At 45.3% G+C, this 7853-nt stretch overlaps 1 protein-coding gene across 1 annotated transcript in view; it reads right to left on the minus strand.

Moving 5' to 3' along the window:
- The window catches only part of LOC102386674 (cyclic AMP-responsive element-binding protein 5-like), a 120509-nt gene extending 115234 nt beyond the window's left edge, over nucleotides 1–5275 (minus strand). The window contains exon 1 of the mRNA XM_014521231.2: nucleotides 5230–5275. The gene's annotated coding sequence lies outside the window, so the exon portion shown is untranslated. The remainder of the gene's footprint in view (nucleotides 1–5229) is intronic.
- Between the last annotated feature and the right edge of the window lie 2578 nt (nucleotides 5276–7853).

Raw genomic sequence — 7853 nt, forward strand, 5'->3', positions numbered from 1 at the left:
TTTTTTCTTTCCTTCCTTCACTCCCGGACTAAACTAAGCAGTGAGATCTACTTTCTAACCACCACCCATCCCACTCCTAAGGCCCCACGAGACAAATTTGGGTTTCAGTAAATACAATTCACATTATTAATTTGGTTTCCTTGGCCTAGGAGCAGCTCCTAAATATAGTCAATTTATTTTTTAATGTAAGTTATTTAGGAGTAAGATATTTAGGAGTACATCTGTTTACATTCTAGAATAGGAGTATCCAATATTAAGTAGTCCAAGATAGAGCTTACTGTCCTTCTAAACTTAAGTCAGGAATATAAAGAAATCTCGTCTTTCCATAAAATGTTATCTGACTCCTCATAAGACTATCCCAATTAAAATTACAAAAACAGGAAACAATTTCAGTTTTGTTAGTGCAATAAGGTTTTATTCCGCTGTAAATGTATATACAAAACATTTAGGTTTTGAAAGTACTGTGTTCTGGACATCTTCAGACAACTGTAGATCATTCTTATGTAATCAAGACAGTAGAAACATGACAAATATTATGGACAGCAATAGATAGTAATGCTATACAATCCAAACATGATAAAAATATAATAATTAGAGATCCTTAGTCAGTCAAAAGAAAAAAATAAAAGACCTCTTACCATTATCTGTTCAATAAAATCAGGTCGGAGCTGTTTTGTTCAACCATCACGTCAACTTTCTTTCAAATGTATCTAATTTTAACACTCCCTTTGCTAGTGGCAGCTAAGAGTAGAAAGCTTCGCTGTGTATTTCTATATTTTTTGTATTTCAGGCCATCAGAATCTTATTTTACTAAACTCTATAGAAACAAGGTCTGGTGTTTTAGGATAACTAGAACAGCGAAGTAAAGAGCTAAATCCCAGGTTGTACTATTTGCCGTTCTCTCACTTTCTTTCTGTAACCGTTTCTTTTAGTAATGAGAGTACATTTTCCAGTAGCCTTTAACTCACTAGATTAACTGACATGGAAAATGTGACTAAAAACTTGTAGGACTGTCTAGCCTGCAACCTAGCACAGAATCAACTTTGTTGTAAGTGTTGAAGGACATCTAGCAAGCAGCTACTTGCTCAGTTCATAATCCAGAACTATATATTCACAAAGAACAGTACTGCGCCATCTAGTTAGCTGTCAGCAAGCTTCACTTGCTATGTAAGAAGTGGATACCTTAAGATACAAGGCTTTAGATTTTGTGAATGTTCAGTTTCTTTAAAGATTCAATTGTTTGTTTAAATAAATATCACTACTGGGATAATCCACATCCAGTGGATATGGGAAAATTTAGGTTATAATAGCACAGTGAACGTCTACATCTAACTTTGATTTACAAGATAAAAGCAACTTTTAAACTAAAGAGCCTTTCTGCTAATAATGCTTATTATTCCAGAGACAGGAATGATTTTCCTCCAAAGTTGTCCCTGTGTGCATGCCTATTATCTTTGCTTTCCCCCTTCCACTAATGAGCATTTATCTAAAGAGCCTGTTAATCCTCTGATGCGTGCTTCTGGTCAGAGGTAACAGTTTGAATAAAACCACTAATCACTTATCACTAATCACTGATCATTAATCACACTTTTCTCTAGTGCTTTGCGACCTGCACAGCTCCCATTAGGATTAAGGAGTCACAAATAAGAACTTTAAGAATTTTTTCTAAATATTTTTAACTTCTTAATGCTGACAACTTTATCCAAAATATGAAAGTAACAAAATACCAAAGGGGGCTTTTAATAATGTACATTTTTCTACCAAAGAACGAAAGAAAGCAGTATGCTACCAGTGTGTATTTATGCATCTACTTCAGCAAAATTCCCACAAAGTGGGCTGCAAGATACTTTTTTCTTTCTTTTTCATTTGGTTCTCACCCTACAGCTCTTAAATTCTTTTATACATTAATTTTCTTCACAGTCTGGTTTCTGGATTATTTCAGCGTGACAGTTTCTTAGAAGAAAGTTTTTCCTCTACAGCTATTTGGCACACTGGACATTGTTCAAATGGCCAGACAAGGAAACTCTGGTGCAATTCACTAGATCACTACCAGAGTTGTCTTTGAACTGTGCCATCTCAGGGACAGCCCAAGAAAGGTGCTCCTCAGTATATATTACCTTTGGTTCAAGCTCGAGATTAATTTATCTGTGTATTATTTCTCACCTGGAAGATACAGAAATCATCTGGTCATGCTATTTGAAGCAAGAGTGCTCTTAGGAGCATGTTCCATGTTAAGACCCACACACATGGATATTCATGGACTTGATTACTTTGAACCAGTTCTCTCTTTCCGATTGTAAAGCACGTATTAAACCCTGGAGATGAAGACTCACTCATCATGCCTCGACATAAATAATAAGTGAAGGCAGAGTTTAGCAACTAGCCCTCTTTACACTCCAGCAGCTCTCATCATTCTAGGAAACTTAGCTACAGGGAGGGAGAAAGGACCCTAAAAAGAGAGAAGGGGTAGAGGAAATGGCATTAAGCTGGGGAAGGGGACGTAGTTAGAGATGTGTTTGGCGAGGTTGTAAAAGAGAGAGTTGCTTTGTCAGCATTTCTAACCCCCTGAACCCTACAGTATCTGAGGCTGTTAATCAAACACTTACTAGTCTGCAGAATGACGTAATGGCCCAGGATCCAGCCTTATTCCCAGAGATATGTCAGAGGGAGGGGGGGAAGACAACCAAACATAGCGATGCAGACACCTAACAACGAAACATACACACAGCCCACTCCAGCCCGAGTCCTTAACAATAGACACCATGTGGGGATTGAAGCCGGGGAAGGGAAGAGGGGGTGGAGATTGGATCAGTTTGTTGTGCAGGATCGCAAGAAAAAAAAAGAGAGAGAAAAAAAAGGGGGGGGGGGGGGGGGGCTGGCTGTAGAAACTTCTACCAGCTTCAATGAGGTAGAAGTAGCCTCTGGTAATGCTTATTTAGGAGGAACAAACACTTGTACACTTACCTGTCTGATAGCAGCTGCTATGCTCTTCCAGAATCCCAGCATGCACTGCTTGCACTCCCTACAAGGAGATGGTCTGTGACACGGGCTGCACTCTGCTGCTGAAGTCTAAGACACAGCAAACCCTGGAGATGTGAAGTTTAAGCCTTGCCACCCTGAGCAGGTAGGAAAACGTTATGTGCTAGCACCCAACACTGCCTCCACATACCCAGACTAGACCTCTGCAGGGACATGGAGCGTAAGAGAGAGAGAGAGACCCTGCAGGGACACAGTGAGTGACTGAGAGACTCGAGAGTGGGAGAGTGAGTCACCTCTGCCAGAGCTCTGCAGCTAGAGAAGCACCAAAGACAAAGCCCCACCACTGCAGCTAGAGAGCTCTGGCTGCAGCAGACAAGGCTGTGCAAAACAGCACTGTTTTGTTTCAACTTCTGTTCTGCTGTTTTGAAGGGACAGTGTTTCATTTTGTTGTTCTGTTTCATTTCGTTGAAACTGTTTTGCTGTTTTGATGCATTTCGACATTTCACCCATATGCTATAGTAGGGCATCGTGAGAATGCCTATAACTTTGTCATTTCTTGCCTGATTCAGATGAAAATTGCAGGGATGGTAGCCCCTTCTGAGGACATGAAGCCTACCAAGCTTCAAGCAGATAGGTGGAGGGGTTTCTGGTAAACTGCACCATAAATTGCTAAAAGCAAATGGTGTGTCACTTGCTGGCAGTGACAGCCTCCTATCATCCTGCACGCAGATCTGGGGGCCTGCACCCCCGGGAGTGCTGTGGTGCTGTGCTGGACTCCTCCTGGGGGTGCAGGCCCCTGGATCTGCACACAGGATGACAGGAGGCTGCTGCTGCTGGCCCCAGGCAGCAGCGGCAACCTCCTGTCATCCCACATGCAGATGTGGGGGCTCATACCCCTGGGAGGAGTCCATCAGCACTGGGAGGGCAGGTTGAGCTCCATAGAGCTGATGGAGCCACTCGGAGCACAGCCCTGGCTCTCCCCAACTCCTGCTGCTGGGCTGCACTCTGAGTGGCTCCACCAGCCCCATGGAGCTCAGCTCAGCAGTGGGAGGCAGCAGGAGAGCCAGTGGCGGAGCTGCTCAGAGCGCAGCCCTGGTGAGCACAGCCTGGCGGTGGGAGGCTCCGCAGCCCCACTGAACTGAGCTTGGTGGTGGGAGGCAGGGAAGAACCACTGGACAGTGCTGTGCTCTGAGTGGCTCTGCCACTGGCTCCCCCCCCACCCCCACCCCCCCACCCCACGGAGCCTCTTGTAAAACTTTTCTGCGCTGAAGACAAGTTCCAGCGCTTGAAATCAAGACCATGTAGGAGGAACGCGAAAGAGGGGCTTGCAGACCAGATCCCCAGCCAAAGAGCTGTCATTTCAGCAGCAAGAGCAAGAAAGATGCGATGCCAGAAAGAAATGGAAGGGGGGGGAGAGAGCTTTCCAGTTCTCTGTGCTAGTAAGGGGGGAAGGGGGGGGGGAGAAAAGAAAAACCCCGATCCGGAGAAAGCTCAAGCAAGAGACCTGCAACTTATTGGGAGCAGCATTCACCTACGCGAGTGGCTGTGGCAGAGGCAGTCACATCTCCGTGGGGTTCGGACACACACGGGCGCACTCACACGCTCCCGGCCGCATACTAATGACTGTCTCCAGCTCTGGCTTTTAAAAAGACACACGCCGAGTTGCAAAAACTTCCCAACTTTGTGCTCGGCGTGTGAGGCTGGAGACTCCCAGCTCCCCCTCTCGCTCGCCAGCTGCTGCCTGCACTTCTAGGTACAACTTTTTCTGCCGCCCCCCAAACCCCAACCCGAACCGCACACCTCGATCCGTAACAGTCCCCCCTTTATCCTGGGAGGAGGTGAACCCCAGCCCTCCCCTACAACAGCCATCCTCGCAGAAGCATCTCACTGCTCCAGCCTGCTGAAAAGGAGCGAGAAAGGGAAGCGGGGGTGGGGGACCTCCAATGGGTTTAGTAACTATTATTAAAGTGAAATTCAAAACAAAACTCAGAGCCGATCGCCCCAGTGTCCGGAGCAGTCCCGGCCGGAATAGCAAGAAATAGCCATTAATAGGAGAATTAAATAAGATTGCCCTCCCACACACACACACTTTACCGCCTGGCCCCCCTCCGTCCCCCAGTTCATTCACACACGCTGCTTGGAAAAGCGAATCCCAGGCAAACAAGTACTTTGGGGCGCTCAGGAAGTGCGGGCTGAAAGGCAATGTAAAGGGAGTTTCAGAAAGGGAGATCAGTATTTTTAGGAACTTACCAAACAAGTGTAGAAGGGAAGGGACCAGCAGCCTGGGTGAAGGAACCACGTTGGACTGAGAGAAGGTTACAATACGTTCTATTTAGAGAAGCATTACATCACCCTCCGTGACGTCACGTGGGATTCCTGAACTTCTAAATCATTGCGGTCCCTGCTCCGGGGGGAGCGGCGCGGGGGCGGGGCCGGGCGGGCTCTCTGCGGACCCCGCCCCCCGGCAGCCCGCCCCGGTACAAGGGGTGGATGAGGGGAGCGGCGGACAGTGCCAAGGCAGCAACAGCACAAGCAACAGCTTGCAGTGCTGGAAGTGACAGGACTGACATTAGAAGTGTGAGTCAGCTTGGAAAAAATCTCCTGCTTCATGGATTTCGGGAGGAAACAGGGAAGAGTGTCAAGAGGCACGGGGCCGAGATTGGAAATTGCGGGGCTGTGTCCTGACTTGGGTCGGGTGGGGGGTCTGCACTCAAGTCCAGGGGGGTTACACTGTGCGGGGTGATAGGCCCAGACGAATCCAGGACTGAACTTCCTAGCGCATTGCAAGTCCGTCGTGTTTCATAGCGATCTCTTTGCTCAGCTGAGCTGCAACTCCAGATCGGGACAGCCCACCGCTGTGGGGTGGAGGACTCGCTAGGGGGATTTCGGGTCTATCTTATATACCACGGGAGTTGTGGGGGGGAGTTCTCCTACAAAAGGGTTTACAGCACAGCTTCATTCCTAGTGTTCTTCATTCTAGCAACAGAAGTTCATAGATTGTAAGGGGCTGGAAGGGACCTCAGAAGATCGTCAGGTCCAGCCCCCTGCACCAGGCAGGAAAAATCCATCCTTCAAGGTTTTTAAGACCCAGCTAAACAAAGCCTTGGCTGGGATGATCTAGTTGGGGATGGGCCTGCTTTGGGCAGGGGGTTGCACTAGATGACCTCCTGAAGCCCCTTCCATCCCTCATTTTCTATGAATCTGTATAGTCACAGATTCACAGAAGTTTAGGGCTGGAAGGGACCTCATGAGATCATTGGGTCCAGCCCCCCTGCTCTGGGTAGGAAAGACTGCTGGGGTCAAATAACCCCAGCAAGGTGTGTGTCCAGTCTCCTTTTGAAGATCTCCAGGGTAGGTGCCTGCACCACCCCCATGGGAGTCTATTCCAGAATCTGGTCACATGAACCATGAAGAAGTTTTTCCTTATAACCAGTCTGAAATCTAGTCAACAAGATTGAACAGGGCTGAGACACAAATATAATCAATGGGAAAAAAATACAGTCTCTGTCTCACACACGCATACACACTTAAAGGGATACTAGACAGGATAAGTTTTTTTTTTTAAGCTCATCGCCTTCCTTCCTTTATAAATAACATGCAAACAACCCCCCTGGCCTGCCATGGGCTCTGGGTATGGTCCTGTCTCTGGCTGAAGGAGAAGGACTGGGAATCAGGTTCCCCTCCTTCTGCTATAACCTGTGTGACATTAGGCAAGTCTCTATGACTGCATTTCCACTGCCATTGTTTCAAGAAAATACTTGCTAAATACTTGTTTTGTTGTTGTTGATGAGTTTTAAAGCACAAATCTGATCAGCACCATGCCAAATATAAAAGTACTATCCCTGGTCCCAAACCTGCAAAGACTTAAGGATGTGTGTAATTTTTATTCAAGTAAACCAACTGAACTGCTCAAACTACAAATGCCTAGTTTGCAGAACTGGAGTACCTACACTTAAAGTCTGTGCTGCATCTCAGATGGAACATAAACTATTATTCACCCTGACTAATGCAACTCAGCACTCCAATGACTCTAATAATGAATATTCTTACAATGCTTGGCAGTGTATCTTTCGAATCATCTGGTAAGATGATTGACTATTGTATTGTGAACCTGCTGTGTTCCTATGCTATCTTTAGTACACAGCCCTTGGATTCAGTATCTAACTCTCTCTCTTCCTGGAGTTTGGCTTATTAATAATACAACATCACCCTCAGCCTAAGTTTCCTCCCTAGGCCTGTGCATTTTGATAGCACCTCTCTACCCATTTTCCAGTTTCCTCTTGCTCAAAGAAACACCCTCATCTTTTTTATATCCTGACTGGAGTTAAGTGCCCCTACCTGCTAGTGTGGCTCAGAAATAATCACTCAGCATCTTAGTGCAGGATTTTAGCACCTAAGGCTTGGATGACTCAAAAAGAAAATGCTTTGTTTCTGTACAGGGCCTTTGAGTGCCAACCTGTTTGCCTTTCTGACACCTTATTTTTACTGTTTGAATAATACAAAAATGTGTCCTGCCATAATAAATAACTAAATATTTCACTTGTTAACATATATATACATGCACCATTATCCCCAAATACTGCTCTATTTGAAAGATAAGTCCAAAGTATAGAGTGTTTAGTTTAGAATATAATTACTTAATTACTGTTTCAACAATTCATTGGTAGTGTATTTAAAGCAGATGAAAAGAAAGGATGGAAAGCAGTATTTAAAGTGGATGGAAAGAAAGGTTTTGTTACTGAGCAATGATGGGCTTAATGCAAATTAAACTGTTTAGGATGCATTTTCATTTTGCAAGTATTGCCCTTGAAAAAACAGAGCAGACATAAGCAACAGTTTTCATTTGAAAGGTTTCAAAATTATATTACAGTTTA

This window comes from Alligator sinensis, unplaced genomic scaffold (genome assembly GCF_000455745.1).
Source record: "Alligator sinensis unplaced genomic scaffold, ASM45574v1 scaffold29_2, whole genome shotgun sequence".
Taxonomy (NCBI): Eukaryota; Metazoa; Chordata; order Crocodylia; family Alligatoridae; genus Alligator; species Alligator sinensis.